Source organism: Ursus arctos, unplaced genomic scaffold (genome assembly GCF_023065955.2).
Source record: "Ursus arctos isolate Adak ecotype North America unplaced genomic scaffold, UrsArc2.0 scaffold_12, whole genome shotgun sequence".
In the NCBI taxonomy this organism is placed as follows: domain Eukaryota; kingdom Metazoa; phylum Chordata; class Mammalia; order Carnivora; family Ursidae; genus Ursus; species Ursus arctos.
Window position 1 is genome coordinate 15,200,284 of NW_026622786.1, and position 17,872 is coordinate 15,218,155.

The window sequence follows — 17,872 nt, forward strand, 5'->3', positions numbered from 1 at the left end:
AGGGAATGCAATTTGTAGTATCTCCCAAAACGAATCTTCCATCAAATGTTTTTTCTTGGAGTGTCTCAGGGAAATAGGGTTCCCACATAGAAACCCCGGCAGGCATTTACGAGTGCAGAGAGAGAGAGGAACTGGCACAGTGGCTAAGAGCTAGACCCCAGAGGCAAGACATCTTGACTCCTGATCCCAGATGGCTCATTCGTTTTATGACCCCGAGAATACTGTCAATCTCTCTAAACCTCAGTCTTCTCATCTATAACATGGGGGCGATAGTACCACTTACATTATGGGGTTTTGTGAGCAGTCATCCATTTATTTTTTCATTGGCTGTCTATTTATTTATGACTACCCCATTGAAGGCCCCGGTCTTGGTGCTGGAAATAAAGCAGTGAACAAACAGGGTTCCTGCTCTCATGTAGCTTCGCTTCTAGTGAGGACATAGGTAACAGACAACCAAACAAAAAGATTTACAATAAAATGGCTAGATGTGCCCAGTTCTATCAGGAACAGAAGACAACAGGTGATATTTTGGATGAAGTGTCTTTTGGAAGAGACACTAGAGAAGGCCTAATAAAGTGAAGGAATGATCTGGGCAGTACTTGAGAGAAAGAACCAGTGCAAAGGCCCTGTGGCAGGGCCTTTTTGGCCAGTCCCAGGAGCAGCAAGGAGAGTGGTGAGCAGGGGAAAGGAGGGGATACAGTTGGAGCAGGGACCAGGGGCCAAGCCCTGCCAGCCTTGCAGGATACGGTAGGGGCCTGAGGGCAAATGTGCCAGAGTTCTTGGACAGTTTGGGGCGGGGGAAGGGGATGTCATTTACACTTTGAAAGGATCTCTCTGGCCGCATATAGAGAATTACATGAGATGGTGCATGCGACATGCTTATCACCATGTCTGGTACAGAGCAGTGTTTGCTAACTATTAGCAATTTGTAGCACACACAAAAAAGATGGACCTATCTGCCTTAATAGAAAATTCTCCTGTGACGTGGGAATCAAAATAATGAAGCTGTGCAGCCCACCTGCACACTGACACTGAGTCAGGTGCACAACCAGAGAACTGAGAGGCCCCCCGGCCTGGCAGACGCTTACCCAGAGGAAGAAAGCAGGGTCAGGCTGGGTGCTGGAGGAGCCCCCGAAGCAGTCCTGTGGGCTCTGGGTGTCCCCACAGATGCCGCCTCACACAGGCCGCCTTCCCTGAGACAATGGTAGATGATGGCTGATTACCCCCGACCCTCCTCCTGCCTCCCATTCTCCCCCCGCCCCCGTCCCTTCAACACAAGATGAATTATCCCACCCAACTGGTGAAGAACGGTAGCGGGAAATGCTGTTGCAAAGAGAGCCAATGACATTGATTGAAAGCGTTGTATTCACCTTGAACGCTGGCCCTTGAGGGAAAGCCAGCTTAATTAGAGGAAGGTAAGGGATATCCGATGACTTTGGTGGAAATCCCAGAAGAGGGTTTTGGAGAGCTTTGGGGGTTCTTCACCCGATAACTCGATTAAGCAAACCTTCGCCAAGTGCGTTCCACATGTCAGGCCCAGGAGCTCATGGCTACCGGGTCTGATTTCTCTCTGGATCCTGGAGCTCTCCTGTTCTTGTTACACGTGGATTTCAACAGTATTCTTGGCACCTTTTAGCCAAATCAGGGGTGACTTTGGGCTGACAGATGTAGCACGGAAGAGAGAGCAGGAGCGGGGAGGCCCTGAACGAGACAGGCAGGAACCCCAGGAGACAAAGGAGAAGTGAGTGGTGAGGAGAAAAACACAATGACAAGTATAACAATGAACTTGCAACCGCCAAGGACAAGAAAACTGGTGAGATGTGCGGGGCCACAGGGGGTGAGGCAGGTGGACGGGGACAGCCCGTTGCTGAGTGATCGCATGAGAGCACTCTGGGCCAAGCGCCTTGTGACTGGGACCTGGCCCTCCTTTCTCACTCTAGCTGATGCCAGCGTCACCATTTTCCAGACTGTACAGTTGTGTGTGTGTACCTACGTGTGTGTGTGCTCACATGCACGTGTGTGTGGCGAGCAAGGGCCATTCTCTTGGCCCAAGTCAGCGCTGACCTGGCACCCTCCCCTAAGAGGGTTTACCTTCATCCACAGAACAAATGTGACTCTGAGGGCGTTGACCTTCCCTTCCAGCTCCGCCGTGAGGTCCTCATTCCACAAACTACAAGCAGTGCACGTCCAAGGGCCTCACTGCCCTGTCTGAGTGTGACAGCGTGTGGTCGCCACTGCTGGTTCCGTGCCAATGATTAAATGAGAGCTGACTCTGGCTCATTTAAGATCGATATGAAGGGGGCGTCTGGGTGGCTCCGTCGTTTGGGCATTTCACTCTTGATTTTGGCTCAGGTCATGATCTCGATGTCACGGGATCAGCTCGGACTCTGCTTGAGGTTCTCTCTCTCCTTCTCCCTCTACCCCTCCCCCTGCTCATGCTCTCTGTCTAAATAACTAAATGAAATCTTAAAAAAAAAAAAAAAACATGAAGAAAGAAATCAACAAACCATGGAAACCAAAGCCCTGGGACCAGGGGTGCCGCACCCGGGGTCACATCCTCCCAAGGGCTTCGTGAACAGAATTCAGAGGACCCATGAACTCGGCCAGAGAAAAGAGTTGTGTCTTCATCCTCAATAACGTCTCACCAAATCTGAACATTTTCCTCAATTCTAAGCATGAGCCACAATCACAATGGTATCAGTAAAACCTAGGTCATTGTCACCAAGAGAAGTTGCAGGTGTTTTCATATCCTGTCACAGTTGTTGCGAACAGCTCCAAAGGTCTGCTCCTCACTATTGTGAAGTCATGGGAGTTACGGGGCTCGCAGCTGGACTGTGCTGCTTGAGGTGTCGATAAAGAAGCATATTCAGGGACACCCTGGGTGGTTTCGTCTGTTAAGCATCTGCCTTCAGCTCAGGTCATGAACGCAGGGTCCTGGGATGAGTCCTGCATCGGGCTCCCTGCTCAGTGGGGAGTTTGCTTCTCCCTCTGCCTGCTGCTCCCCTTGCTTGTCCTCTCTCTCTCTAAAAATGAATAAATAAAATCTTTTTTTAAAGAAAGCGCATCTATTATCATGTCCCAAATGTGTTTTTAATATGTTTGATAACTATATTTTAACATAATTGATTTCCTTTGTAATCTTGTGTACTTTATTTTATACACTTAAAAACATTCTGGGAGAAGAATTAAGGTGACGGAGGAGTAGGGGGACCCGAGGCTTGCCTCCTCCCTCGACCACAGCTAAATAAATATCAAATCATTGTGAGCACCCAAGAAATCCATCTGAGGACTGAGAGAACAAGCTACACATCTGGAGGCAGATAAATGGCCACAGCATGGCAGGTAGGAGCTGCGGAGGGACGATTTGGGGGAGCAAAGAACCGTGGGTGCTGCAGAGGGGAGGGAGCTCTGATAACGGAGAGGAGTGAGAGAGAGAGAGACTGACAGAGAAAGAGTGAAAACAACACACAGGGGATTGCACAAGAAGTACTCTTCCCCCAAACCATTGACTGGGGAAAGGAGAGGGGCTGACTACCGCAAGTTTTTTTAAGTAACAGAGATCAAAGTCTGAAGTTTTCAAAGTCCGCACCATTGCCAGGGCTGTGCCTGGCAGGCTTAGCGGTACTTCTGTGGGGAAGGAGGGCAGAAGCCCGGGAGCAGACAGCAGAGTCTGAAGATCCCCTGGGCCGCACGGGTAGAAACGGTTCTTCTGCTTGGAGTGCACTTGGGAGATGCGGCACAGCCTCTCCGGGGACAAAAAGCTGGTGGGAACCAGTGTGCTGCCCTGTTTATTAGCACAGGAACAGAGAGCCACCTGCCGAGGGCGGCAAAGCTTGGTGCTGACTTTTTGCTGCACTTTACCATAAACTCTGAACCACTGTGCGGTTGTGCGAGTGCTTTCTGGGACGAACCAGCACCAGCCACAGCAAGGCGAGACCCTCCCCCAAGAGATCAGCATGGGATCACACCATGCAGATCACTAAAATTTGGAGTTCTGAAACCCCACCACACGCCTGGGATAAACACAGGAGTACTGTGCCACCTGGCAGGCAGACAGCTTGGACACAGACAGGGTGAAGGCAGGGATCGGATGGAAGCTGGGGACACAAGAGGAGAGATTGTTTGCTCTGCCGCGAGGGCTTCCTGAAGAGTGGTGGGTGCAAACTCCCTGCGCCTGGGGTGAGAGAGCTGGGCGATGCCATTACCCTCCCCCACCCCTGCCCATCAGCACAGACCAACCTCAGTGAGCAACACAAGCCACTTACACCATCCCCACCCCCGTGTGCCCCGAAGGTGCATCTTTACTAGGGCAAGTCCACCTGGGAACCAGCGCAGCAGGCCCCTCCCCCTGAAGCCCAGCACAAACACTTCACCCGCACCAAGTCTACTGATCACAGAGCACGGCAGAGCTTCAGCTCTAGGGGAAATAGGATCTAGCAGCTTTTAACAAGCAGACCAAAACACACCTCGTTAAAACTTGCCACAGGGTAGACAAGGTCCAAACACTCCCCACTGCAGGCAAGGAGAAACTCTGCAGAGGACTGAAAGGAAGGACGGAGCAGCCAAAACACAGCAGCAGAATGCACACTCTGAAACATTTCCTGAAGCACCAGGCCCAAGACAGCATGGGACTTCTTCTCAATCTAGCCCTCACTCTCAGGAGCAGAAATATAACAGGCTTTCCTAACACACACACACACACACACACACACACACACACACAGTGACCTAGATAAAATGACAAGACGGAGGAATTCACCCCAAGAGAAAGAACAGGAAGAAGTCACAGTCAGGGGTTTAATCAAAACAGATAAAAGTAAGATGCCTAAACCAGAATTTAAAACAACAACCATAAGGGTGCTAGTTGGGCTCAAGAAAAGCACAGAAGACATTAGAGAATCCCTTACTGCAAAGTTAAAAGAACTAAAAACTAGTCCAGCCAAAACGAAATGTTATAACTGAGACGCAAAACCGACTGAATGCAGCGACAATGAGAATGGATGAAACAGAGGAATGAATCACTGATATAGAAGATAAAATTATTGAAAATAATGAAGCTGAAAAGAAGAGGGAGAGAAAGACACTGGATCATGAATGTAGACTTAGTGAACTCAGCAACTCCTTAAGGCATAATAACATTCATATCATAGGAGTTGCAGAAGAAGAAGAGAGGGAAAAGGGGGCGGAAGGTTTATTTGACGGAAGTATAGCTGAAAACTTCCCTAATCTGGGGAAGGAAACAGACATGGAAATCCAGGAGGCACAGAGAACTCTCAACAAATTCAAGAATAGCTGGCTGACACCAAGACATATCATAGTCAAATTCACAAAACGCACAAAGAAAGAATCCTGAAAGCAGCAAGGGAAAAATAGTCCTTAACTTACAAGGTAAGACAAATCAGGTTTGCAGCAGATGTGTCCACAGAAACTTGGTAGGTCAGAAGAAAATGGCACGATATATTCAACACGCTGAATGGGAAAAATATACAGGCAAGAATACTTTATCTAGCAAGTCTGTCATTCAGAATAGAAGGAGAGACAAAGCGTTTCCCAGACAAACAAAAACTAAAAGTGTTGGTGACCACTAAACCAGCCCTGGAAGAACTGTTAAAGGGGACTCTGAGTGAGAAAGAAAGACCAAAAGCAACAAAAACTAGACAGGAACAGAGAACATCACCAGAACCACCAACTTTACAGGTAACGTAATGGCACTAAATTCATATCTAGCAATAATCTTTCCGAATGTAAATGGACGAAATGCTCCAATCAAAAGACATAGGGTATCAGAATGGATAAAGAAAACAAGCCCTGTCTGCATGTAGCCTACAAGAGACTCAGTTTAGACCTAAAGACATCTGCAGACTGAAAATGAGGGAATGGAGAACCATCTATCATGCTAATGGACATCAAAAGAAAGCTCATACTTGTATCAGACAAACTAGATTTTAAACCAAAGACTGTAACAAGAGATGAAGAAGGGCATTCTGTCATAATTAAGGGATTTATCTGTCAAGAAGATCTAACAATTGTAAATATCTATGTCCCCAACTTGGGAGCACCCAAATATGTAAATCAATTAATAATAAACAAAGAAACTCATTGATAATTATACAAGAATAGTCGGGGACGTTAAACCCCTTTACAGCAAAGGACAGATCATGTAAACAGAAAATCAACAAGGAAACAATGGCTTTGAATGACACACTGGACCAGATGGACTTAACAGATATATTCAGCACATTTCATCCTAAAGCAGCAAAATACACATTCTTCTCAAGTACACATGGAACATTCTCCAGAATAAATTACCTACCACGTCACAAATCAGCCCTCCACAAGTACAAAAAGATTGAGATCATACCATGAATATTTTCAGACTACAACGCTATGAATCTTGAAGTCAACCACAACAAAAAATTTGGAAAGACCACACATACTTTGAGGTTAAAGAACATCCTACTAAAGAACGAATGGGTTAGCCAGGAAATTAAAGAAGAAACTTTAAAAATACATGGAAGCAAATGAAAATGAAAACATGACAGTTCAAAACCTTTGGGATACAGCAAACGTGGTCCTAGGAGCAGTACAGACTTACGTCAAGAAACAAGGAAAGTATCAAATACACAACCTAACCTTACACCTAAAGGAACAAGAAAAGGAACAGCAGATAAAGCCTAAAACCAACAGAAGGGAAATAATAAAGATTACAGCAGAAATAAACGATACAGGAACAAACGCAGTAGAACAGATCAACAAAACTAAGAGCTGGTTCTTTGACAGAATTAATAAAATTGATAACCGCCTAGCCAGACTTAACAAAAAGAATGGAGAAAGGACCCAAATAAATAAAATCGTGATGAAAGAGGAGAGATCACAGCCAACACTACAGAAATACAAACAATCAAAGAGAATATTATGAAAAATTATATGCCAACAAAAGGGGAAATCCGGAAGAAATGGACAAATTTCTAGAAACATACAAACTACCAAAACTGAAACAGGAAGAAATAGAAAATTTGAATATACCCATAACCAGGAAAGAACTTGAATCAGTCAGTCATCAAAACTCTCCTCACAAACAAAAGTCCAGGGCCAGATGGCTTCCCAGGGGAATTCCACCAAACATTTTAGGAAAACTTAATACCTATTCTTCTCAAACTGTTCTAAGACATAGAAATAGAAGGAAAACGTCCAAACTCATTGTGCGAGGCCAGCATTACCTTGATTTCAAAACCAGACAAAGATCTCACTAAAAAGGAGAATTACAGGCCAATATCCCTGATGAACATGGATTTAAAATTCTCAACAAGATACCAGCAAATTGAAGCCAACAACACATTAAAAGAATTATTCACTACGATCAAGTGGAATTTATTCCTCGGCTGCAGGGGTGGTTCAATATTTGCAAATCAATCAACGTGATACACCACATTAATAAAAGAAAGGGTAAGAACCCTACGATCCTCTCAACAGATGCAGGAAAAGTATTTGACAAAATACAGCATTCATTCTTGATAAAAACCCTCAATGAAGTAGGTATAGAGGGAACATACCTCGACGTCATAAAGGCCATATATGAAAGACCCACAGCTAGTATCATCCCAAATGGGGAAAAGCTGAGAGCTTTTCCTCTGCGATCAGGAACAAAACAGAGATGTCCACTCTCACCATTATTATTTAACATAGCACTGGAAGTCTTAATCTCAGCAGTCAGACAATAAAAAGAAATAAAAGGCATTCAGACCAGCAAGGAAGAAATCAAACTTTCACTATTTGCAGACGACATGATACTCTATGTAGAAAACCTGAAAGACTCCACCAAAAAAACTGCTAGAACTAACACATGAATTCATCAAAGTCTCAGGATATAAAATCAACGTGCAGACATCTGTTGCATTTCCATACACCAATAGTGAAGCAGCAGAGAAAGAAATCAAGGAATTGATCCCATTTACAATTGCACCAAAACCAATAAGACACCTAGGAATAAACCTAACCAAAGAGGTAAAAGATCTGTACTCTGAAAACTCTAGAACACTTTCGAAAGAAATTGAAGAGGACACAAGGAAATGGGAAGACAGTCCATACCCATGGATTGGAAGAACAAACATTGTTAAGATGTGTATACTTCCCAAAGCAATCTGCACATTTAAAGCAATCCCTATCAAAATATCCAATGGGGTGGGGGGAAACAGTCTCTTGGACAAATGGTGTTGAGAAAACTGGACAGCCACATGCAGAAGAATGAAACTGGATGACTTTCTTACACAATAAACAAAAATAAATTCAAAATGGATGAAAGATATAAATGTGAGACAGGATACCATCAAATCCTAGAGGAGAACACCAGCAGCATCCTCTTTGACCTTGGCTGTAGCAAATTCTTACTAGACATGTTGTCAGAGTCAAGGGAAACAAAAGCAAAAATGAACTATTGGGGGGCGCCTGGGTGGCACAGCGGTTAAGCGTCTGCCTTCGGCTCAGGGCGTGATCCCAGCGTTCTGGGATCGAGCCCCACATCAGGCTCCTCTGCTATGAGCCTGCTTCTTCCTCTCCCACTCCCCCTGCTTGTGTTCCCTCTCTCGCTGGCTGTCTCTATCTCTGTCGAATAAATTTAAAAAAATAAAAAATCTTTAAAAAAAATGAACTATTGGGACTTCAGCAAGATAAAAAAAGCTTCTGCATAGCGAAGGAAACAATCAACAAAGCTTTTTAAAAGGAAGCCTACAGAATGAGAGAAGATATTTGCAAATGACATATCTGATAAAGGGTTAGTATCCAAAATCTATAAAGAACCTATCAAACTCAACACCCAAAAAACAAATAATCCAGTCCAGAAATGGGCAGAAAACATGAACAGACGTTTCTCCAAAGAAGACATCCAGAAGGCTAACAGACATGTGAAAAGATGCTCAACATCGCTCATCACCAAGGAAATACAAATCAAAACCACAATGAGATATCACCTCACACCTGCCAGAATGGCTAAAATTAACGACACAGGAAAGGACAGATGTTGGCAAGGATTCGGAGAAAGGGGAACCCTCTTACACTGTTGGTGGGAATGCAAACTGGTGCAGCCACTCTGGAAAACAGTGTGGTGGTTCCTCAGAAAGTTAAAAATAGAGCTACCCTACGAGCCAGCAATTGCGCTGCTAGGTATTTACCCGAAGGATACAAACACACAGATTCAAAGGGGTACATGGCACCCTGACGTTTATAGCAGCGTTATCAACAATAGCCACACTATGGAAAGAGCCCAAATGTCCATCGACCGACTGATGAATGGATAAAGAAGATGGAATATTACTCAGCCGTCAAAAAGAATGAAATCTTGGGGCAGCTGAGTGGCTCAGTCGGTTAAGTATCTGACTCTATTTTGACTCAGGTCATGATCTCAGGGTCATGGGATCCTGGTCATGGGAGACTTGTCGGGCTCCATACTCAGTGCGGACTCTGCTTCTCTCCCTCTCCCTCTGCTCCTCCCCCTGCTTGCGCATGCTTTCTCTCTCTCTCAAATAAATATATAAACCTTTAAAAAAAAGAATGAAGTCTTGCTGTTTGCAATGATATGTGTGGAGCTAGAGTGTGTTATGGTAAATGTGGTAAGTCAGTCAGAGAAAAATGCCTCAGGCTTTCGCTCATATGTGGAATTTAATAAACAAAACATATGAACGTAGGGAAAGGAGAGAGAGAGAGAGAGAGAGAGAGAGAAGCAAACCATAAGAGACTTTCAATGATGGAGAGCAAACTGAGGGTGATGGAGGGAGGTGGGTGGGGGATGGGCTAAACGGGGGATGGGCATTAAGGAGGGCACTTGTTGTGATGAGCACTGGGTGTTATACGTAAGGGATGAATCACTCAATTCCACTCCTGAAACCAATACTACACTATATGTTAACTAACTAGAATGTAAATAAAAATTTGAAAAAAAAAAAAACCCCACAACTTTATTCTGAGCAGGATTCATGGACTTCAAAGGGGTCCGTGGTAGAAAAAGAGTTAAGAACTCCTGAGGCAGAGTGAGGAGACGGAGAAAAGAGAGAAGACCCAGTTGAGCGAGGTGAAAGGTCATAGCCCAAAGAGAGAACCTTAAAGTGGACACATTTGAGGGGCGCCTGGGTGGCTCTGTCGTTAAGCGTCTGCCTTCGGCTCAGGGCGTGATCCCGGCGTTACGGGATCGAGCCCCACATCAGGCTCCTCTGCTATGAGCCTGCTTCTTCCTCTCCCACTCCCCCTGCTTGTGTTCCCTCTCTCGCTGGCTGTCTCTATCTCTGTCAAATAAATAAATAAAATCTTAAAAAAAAAAAAGTGGACACATTTGAGAAGAAAATGGTCAAGGAAGAGGAGAGACACAGGGAGGGGGAGAAGCAACAGCAGCGCGACGGTGCAGTCTCTGGGGTGGGGCAGAGCCGCAGGACCAAGACAGTAGGGCTGCCTCCACGCTGAGGGGTCACAGCAAGAACTGGCTCCTCATCCGGACTCAGGTGGATTCCCTCCCTGGTTCCCGTGTCTCCCGAAACCACATACGACTTATACCCCATCTACGTCCTCTGCAGAACTCTTTGGATTGAAAACAAAACAAAACAAAACAAAAACAACAAAGGAAACAAGGACCAGGTTCCCATCAGTCCTTAAAACTTCAGTCTACACTCAAGTTACTTTGATCCCAACTGTCCAACTGGGTTTCCCGTGACAGCAAGACTTCTCTGTTCTACAAGTCAAAGGTGTAATAAAAGAGAAGACACCGGGGGGCTCAGTTGGTTAAGCGTCTGCCTTCAGCTCAGGTCATGATCTGGGGGTCCTGGGATCGAGTCCTGCATCAGGCTCCTTGCTCAGCAGGGAGCCTGCTTCTCCCTCTGCCTGCCGCTCCCCCTGCTTGTGCTCTCTCGCCCTCTCTCTCTCTCTCTGACAAATAAATAAATAAAATCTTGAAAAGAGAGAGAAGACACCATTGCAACAGAGCCAGACACTACCAAGTGCCTCAGAGCACACGCCCTCACAACCAGGACCCATTAACCCGAGCTTACCCTGACGGCGGCCACACTGCGGGCTCTGCTCACGGCAGCTCCTTGCGCCCGGCCTGGCACGTGGCCCCACTTCCCTCCTTCAGCTGCACCTGTTCTCTTCTTCCCTCCACCGTAAAGCTCTAGAAGGATAGACTACCTTCCCCTTTGCCTATCGCCCCCCAACCCCTTCCAGTCTCGCTTCTGTCCCCAGTGACCAGTGAGCCTGTCCTTCTAAATTGCCAAGTACAAAGTGTCATTTTCAACCCTTGTCTTATGCGCGTTTTTGCAGCTTTTGGCCCAGGTGACTACTCTTTCTTTAAATTCTTCTCTCTGACTTTTTCTGGCATCATTTTCTCTATCGTCCCACCCCCCACCTTCAGAGGTTCCTCTGCCCTTTCCAACCCTTCAACTGTTCCCTGGGGTCGCGCGTAACCATCTCCCATCCTTCCACACCCACCCAAAATGCACATCACGGCCACCGAAGTGCTTAGGATCCCAACCTGTGTCCCCACCCTGGGACCCCCAGGCTCCAGGGCCATACTGCCAATAGCCCCAAGGCTGCCACACAGTGATAGCCACCGGCACCCCAAACTCACAGGCTTCGGTCCACAGGTGTGTTGAGAAACAGGTGTCCAAGAACAAGTCCCAGAGCCACACCGCAGCCCTGCCCAACAAAGCCAGATCCGCTGTGACCTCCAGGCCCCATGCGGGGCATCTTTCTTCGCGTCGCTTCGTTCCTGAGTTCCGACTGCAGAGCCCGGTCTCACCCTGCACCTGCCACGGGAACACGTTCAGGGAAGTGGCTGACTCGTCACTGAAGATGCGGAAGGTGTTTAAGGCTCTCAGGCAGCTACAAAGCACGGTCTCCAGCTGTCCCATTCTTCCTCCTGTCTTCCCTGCTCGGCTAAGGGCACCACGACACAGTTGGTAGCCCAGCCTGGGAGAGTCCTGGTTTCCAGAAATTCTCTGCTTTCATTAGTCATTGCATCCTGCCCCTTGTGCCTCCCCTGGAACTCACACACACCCTTCCCCTTCCATCTTCACCACCGCTATCCATGATCGTCTTCCCCGCTGGCCCCCTCCAGGCTCACCCCTTTCCAACCCAGCTTCCGCACAGCCCAGACGTCCACTCCGCACCTCTTTTGGAGATCAAAACGTCCCCAAGGACTCCTCACCGACCTCCAGATGAAGCCCAAAGCTTCAGCCTTTCATCCAAGGGTGGAATGACCCACCCCACTCTCCTTTCAGCTTTGCCTCCCAGCATCCCCACCTGCACACACTCACCTTTCCAGCAACGCAGAACCCCTCACGGCTCCTCCCCGGGCCCGTCTGTGTCGTCTCCCCACACCTTCCACGTGCCACTCCCCTTCCCTCCAGCCTGGGTGGTGAAGCCCCAGGTTTCCATCCTAGTCCAAGCCCTTACTGATGGTATGAACTTGGACGAATTACCATACCTCTCTGAACGTCAGTGTCCTCTTCTGGAAAAAGAGAATAACATCTTCCTCCTGGGTGCTTTGTGAAAAGTACACACTGTAACTCTGCAGAGTGTTCAAACATTGAAGTGGGTTCAAAGGTGGTCCCCAGAAGATATGTCCCCCTCCCATTCCAACCTGTGAATGTTACCTTCGCAGATGTAACTAAGTGAAGGATCTTGACCAGAGCTCAGCCTGGATTAGCAGTGGAAGCTAAACCCCATGGCAAATGTCCTGAAAAGGAAGAGACCAGGGGAGGGCTGTGGGAAGATGGTGACAGAGATGGGAGGGACGCCACCCCAAGCCCAGGAATGCCAGGAGCTGCCAGAAGCCGAAAGAGGCAAGGACAGATTCTCCCCCAGAGCCTTTGCGAGAGCACAGCCCTGCCAACACCTTGACTTCTGACTTCCAGCCTCCAGAGCTGTGAGCGAATACATTTCTGTTGTTACAAGCCACCGAATTTGCGGCAGCTTGCGGCCAGCCCCAGGAACTAGCACAGACACACCAAGGCCATCTCTCCTCCTCGCCCTCTGTCCTCATCCCATCCAGCTGGGGCCCCACCAGGGATGCTACTGGCCTGGGGACCAAGGAGGCCAGGCCCCTGGCCAGCCAGCAGCACAGCAAAACCCCTTTAAAAACAAGCACCATGGGGACGCCTGAGTGGCACCGTCTGTTAAGCATCTGACTCATGATTTCAGCTCAGTTCATGACCTCAGGTCGTGGGATCAAGTCCCGTGTTGGGCTCTGTGCCTAGTGGGGAGTTTGCTGGAGATTCTCTCTCTTCCTCTCCCTCTGCCCCTCCCCCCACTCATGCGTGTGTGTGTGTGTGTGTGTGTGTGTGTGTGTGTGTGTACACTCTCTCTCCTTCTCTAAAAAATAAATAAAATCTTTAAAAACAATCCCCACGGAGCATACCTCTCTGAAGAGTGAGGTTGGACTGGAGACACGGTGCCACCTTGACCCTCAGAAGGGAACAGGCTTCCCGGAGGGTGCAGGGCTAGTAAACCCAGGGGCCCCGCTTCACCGCTCAAGGGCAGGGCAGGGGGATGGGTTCCCATTTATCTCCGCGTCTTGACAACTCCCTGGAAATTTACAGCTTATGTTCGTTTGTTTATTTCTCTTCTTTTAAGTTCATTGTTTTTTTTTTAGTAATCTCTACATCCAACGTGGGGTGTGAACTCACGACCCTGAGATCGAGAGTGTCAGGCTCTTCTGACTGAGCCAGCCAGGCACCCCGTTTGTTTCTGAACCTCTTCTAAGAAGTGCTTGGACACTTTTCCCTGTAGACATCTGGTCGTCTTGACTGAGCTGCTCCATCCTGCGTCCTAAGGGTCTACTTAGAAGTCCCAGGCATCGTAAGGACATTTGTGTCTCTGCCCAGGGTGAGAGGCCTGGGCTGGCCGAGGGGAGGCTGCAGGAAGCCGGCCCTCGGCGGGACGGGGCTTTCTTTCCCCAGCCGTCCACTGCCAGGAGACCACTTCGCATCTTCAGTCTCCAGTTTTAGTCCCACGGCAGCTTGGTCCCTCCCTATCCACTCACTCCTCAGAGAAGTTGCTGAGCCCAGAAAGGTTATGGCATTGCCTGGGGTCACACCGCTGAACAGTGGGGGAGCCCACGTTCCGCCCGGCTGTGGTAGAGGGGGCAGAGAACGAGGCAGAGAGCGAAGGAGGCTGGTTTTTAATCCTGGCTCTGCCACCTAACTCAGCTGGCTTCCCTTCCTCCTCCCCTCCCGGGTTTTGGGGAAGACCTACAGAGAGAACGCACGCAGACACACTTTGGGAGCTGGGATGCTTTCCCAGAAGTGGGACCCAGGTCCACAGCCCTGTGGAAGCCCTCGTGATTTAGCTCTAAAGTAGAAAAGGAAAGTAACAGAAGCATCCTCTGAGCCCCTGGGAGTGGGACTCTTGCTGAAGGTAATTTGCAGTGATCTGTCTGAGCCCTGAGACGAGACACAGCCAGGCGGGACCGCATCATAAGCCGTGTTCGCACCTCCTGGCTGACAGCAGGCACAGGATGGGCTCACTCAGGAACCACCAGGCTGGCTGAGCAGGCAATAAGGATTGAAGAAGGGGCACAAGAGGATGTTAATAAACTCTACTGCCTCCCCCCTCCACCATCCGCCCCCCTCCCCGCCCCTCCCATCTCCCATTCTGGGGCATCTCCCACCTGCCTCCAAACCCAAGCTCTTATTACTCTCCCTGCCCCTGGATGGGGATCTCCGCAGAGGGGATCTGGGGCACAGGAGGGAAAGGGCAGACAGGGGCTTCAAGCCCCGAGGCATGCTCCAAGGTCTAGACCTGGTGGAGCTTTTCAAATACCGGCAAGCCCAGGAGAAAGCCTGGGCTCCCCACCCTCTTGGTCTGCATTCCCAACCTGTGGGGGTCAAGGTTGAGTTTGGGGGTTAGTTTGGAAAATCGACAGGCCAATTTCCGGCCCATCTGACTCCACCGCTCCTCAGGTCCCACCCTGCGGGCCAGCCTGCTAAGCTGGCTACCTTCGTCCCCAGACAGTCCCCACCCGTCCTCTCTCCCAATCACGCTGTCATCCATCAGCTTCGAGCCCCTCCAGCCCCCGATGGCGGAGTCCCAGAGCCCTCATCGTCCCCCTGCCTCAGCCCAGGCCCATTTTCAGCAGAGAGCAGGTGGGCCGTCCTAGGGCAGGTCTTGAAATGTCAGCTTAGCACATGAGGAGAGCCGGAGGGGCTCGGCCGGAGAAGCAGGCATGCCGACAGTCTTCAGTTGTGTAACAACCCTACGGAGCAGCCCTCAGGCGTCCTCTGGCTTCGTTCTTACAACAGCCCCAGGGAGATATCATCACCCCATCTTACCGATGAGGAAAGGGAGTAAGTAGCCAAAGCCAAACAGATAGGAAGTCCAGGGCTAGAATCTGACCCCGAATCTGACTTTAACCACCACGTTACACTGCCTCTTACGTATGAGAACGGCTGCTGGAAGGTGGGACAAGCTTGCTCCGGGCTGCTTCTGAGACAAAAGCAGGATTAAAGTGTGGAAGTGACAGGAAATGAGATTTCAGCCCAGTGCAAGGACGACTATCCCGGCAGGGAAAGGAAAGGGCTGCCAGGGAGGCCGCGAGCTTGTTGCTAGATGCTTCGTGGCTTGCTATCCGGCAGCAAGGCCATAGAGGAGATCCTTGTCCCGGGTGCCTTTTAAGATCCTAAGACACTGAGTGTACAAATGGACCATGACCACACCATATATAAAAATAGAACTCCGCCCCACCATCCGCAGCCACCAGACCAGGAAACCAGCCCCTTTCCGTAGGTAACCGGCCCCGGGAAGCCAGCCGGCTCGAAGTCAGAACTGCAAGAAGTCAGATTGCTATCTCCAGCAAGAGCCCAGGAAGCCAAGCAGTAACTCCTAGAAACAACCGGCCTCAGACAGCCAGGACTTGCCCGATACCGGACAGCTGCCCTTATTTTTTTGTCCCAACGTACAAGTAGGACCAACCAGAAAAAGTTAAGGACCCACCCCTAACCCATCACATAGGATGCTCGCTTCTAGTTGCCCCCCCCAGCCTCCCCGTGCCGCAGCCTCCAGCCAGGGCCCCGCGAAGCCTCCCTTCTCCCCACCGGAGCGCTGGCCCGCTCCTCTGCCTGCCTTCGAGCCTCTGCAGACACTGCCAGTGGCTGACTGTCCTACTACGAACAACTGTGAAAACAGCTTTTGCTTGTCTCACTTCTGCCGTCCTTTGTCTCTACAATCCTTTCAGATACTGAGCGGAATGAAGGTGTGTGTGAGAGAGAGAATGTGTCTGTGATCGGACAGTCATGCACACCCACACAAATGTGTACAACCTCCTATGTCATTCTTTCTTTAAGATTTTATTCACTTCTTTAATTGAAAGAGAGAGGGGGAACGCGCAAGTGCAAGTAGGGGGAGGGGCAGATGGGAAGGGGGAGAGAGCATCTCAACCAGACTGTTCGCTGAACTTGGAGCCTGACACGGGGCTTGATCCCAGGACCCTGAGATCATGACCCGAGCCAAAGTAAGAGTCGGATGCCCCACTGACTGAGCCACCCAGGTGCCCCCCTGCTATGTTATTCCTGCTTGTAGAGTCCTGGGCTCCTAGGCCCCAGCTCCTTATCTCCCTGGACTTTGGATAAGCCCCTTGTAGAAGGCACCACTGGGGGGCCATGTTGACACGTCCCCAGGACCTATCACTGATTTCAGGGGCAGATGAGGTGGAAAGTTCCACATGAGCTCAGATTTACCTGTGCTGAGAAGGTCTCCCTACAGAAGGCCACGGCCTCCCATCTGAGGCCCCAAGGTCTTCTCTGCATGGGAGGAGCTCAGCCTGCAAGTATGGGGAGTTGATCCCAATGCCACCCTGGGGGACCTGTCAACCAGGGGGGCCAGGAGGCGGTGGAAAGATGCTCCATCCTGGAAGACCCTGGAAGAATCTAGGTCTCTACCTCAAAAACACATTCTTGACTGGCATTCCCTCTCTCCTGCCTTCCTCTCCCTATTCTTCCCTCCTATTTCCGGAATCACCTCTCAAAGAAAACACCAGCAACCAAGACTTTGCCTCGGGCTCTGCTTCCTGGGGAGCCCAAGCCAAGGTTTCACTCATCATCTTAGGACTTCACTTCCTTCCTCTACAAAATAAGAGGTTTTTAGAAGACGCTGAGCCTCATGGACTGCCCTGGAAGGAAGGAGACCTCCCTCAGCCAGTGAGGTCCAGCAAAGAGCCCCCAACTCTGTCTAATAGAGCAGCTCCATCTTGTCTTTTGGGGTTCCAAGTGAGTTCACTTTTTCAAAGGACTCATGTTTTGACTTGTTAGAAGACCACTGGTCTTGAAGATTCTCTTCTGGTCCCAGAGGCAGTTCCAGAAAAGAGAGTCCCATCCCCAGCCCCCCTGCTGAGGTGGCACCCCCCCCCCCGAGCCAACTCTCTCCAAAGACGCACACAGAGCCTGCTGCCTGGGTCATCACGGGGTCATACTGAAATGAAGCACAGGGTTAACATGTGCCCTCAGCTAGACATTTCTAAGAAATTTCTGGACATTTCTATCTGGGATGGATTTCTTCTTCCAGTAAAAAGATCCCTCAGGCTCCAGAAACCTCTCTGGCTCATTAGCTTCTTGGTTCCCCTGTAAATGTCCGAGTCACCCTGTCTATGGGAGCGCAGCGATGTCTTTTAAGTGGCAGTGGCCATCACCACTCTGGTACTGCCTGGCTCATGGCGGGGCTGGGAGTGCTCGGAGGCAATCGGACAGCATCAGCCTCCCTGCACACTAATTACTCCCAGCTCAGCGGGAGGATGCCCCGGAGTGGGAGACCAAAGAGGACAATTGCTCAAAGCCAGAGGTCCAGAAACCAGGAAGCTTGTGGTGAGCAAGACCCCCTGCCCTGAGCAACTGGCAGAGATTTC